Source organism: Austrofundulus limnaeus, unplaced genomic scaffold, assembly GCF_001266775.1.
Source record: "Austrofundulus limnaeus strain Quisiro unplaced genomic scaffold, Austrofundulus_limnaeus-1.0 Scaffold358, whole genome shotgun sequence".
NCBI classification, from domain to species: Eukaryota; Metazoa; Chordata; class Actinopteri; order Cyprinodontiformes; family Rivulidae; genus Austrofundulus; species Austrofundulus limnaeus.
The window spans coordinates 7302-8436 of record NW_013952760.1 but is presented as its reverse complement, the minus strand read 5'-3'; positions in this window follow the sequence as shown (position 1 = coordinate 8436).

The following is a 1135-nucleotide window of genomic DNA, read 5'->3' as shown; positions in this document are numbered from 1 at the left end:
GTAGAGACTGGATCAGGTCTCTGGTCTGTAGAGACTGGATCAGGTCTCTGGTCTGTAGAGACTAGATCAGGTCTCTGGTCTGTAGAGACTGGCTCAAGTCTTTGGGTCTATAGAGACCACCTCAGGTCTGGAGGCACCGGCTCAGACTGGACTTGTTTCTGTTTCCTGTCTTGTAGCTCCACAGGATCCACATAATGTAAACAGGACTTGTATTGTTCTGGTCTCTGGTGGTCCTCAGGGTAGGTGGGTTCAGGATGTTCTGCTCCTAGATCTCAGGATTCTAACAAACATTTAAACTTGAGGTCTGCAGGACCCTCAGCTGGAGGACCCTCAGCTGATGGACCCTCAGCTGGAGGACCCTCAGCTGGAGGACTCTCAGCTGGAGGACTCTCAGCTGCTGGACCCTCAGCTGGAGGACCCTCAGCTGGAGGACCCTCAGCTGCTGGACCCTCAGCTGGAGGACCCTCAGCTGCTGGACCCTCAGCTGCTGGACCCTCAGCTGGAGGACCCTCAGCTGGAGGACCCTCAGCTGCTGGACCCTCAGCTGGAGTCTGAAGACAGATCTGGTTCCATGTTGGTCCTGGTTGGATAAAAACCCAACATGGTGTCCAGGATGTCCCTAAAACTCTGATCAAACTGGACCTGACACTCTTTAGGAACCAGGACCAGATCCATCAAAGACCTGAACCAGGACCTAAGAGATCCCCTGTTCTTGGATCAGATCTTTTGGACCCAGAGTCAAACTTTGTGGGTCAGAACTGAACAGGTTCTGGGTTTCCTCTGAGTTCAGTTTGTAACCGTAAACATGAGGAGTGTTGTGTTTCCCTCAGGGAGGGTCAGGAACCCAACAATACCCCCCCCCCCAGAACAATCTGTAGGACAGGAAGGGTGGGGGTCCACTCAGTCCTGGCTTTGTCTCAGAAACCTGCTCTGTGCCTCCAGAACCTTCCTGAACACGGCACCACACCCTCGTCTTCCTCACACTTACTGCTTTAAAACGTGCACTGTCATATGTGCACTTTAAAACGTGCACTGTCATATGTGCACTTTAAAACGTGCACTGTCATATGTGCACTTTAAAACGTGCACTGTCATACGTACACTTTAAAACGTGCACTGTCATACGTGCACTGTC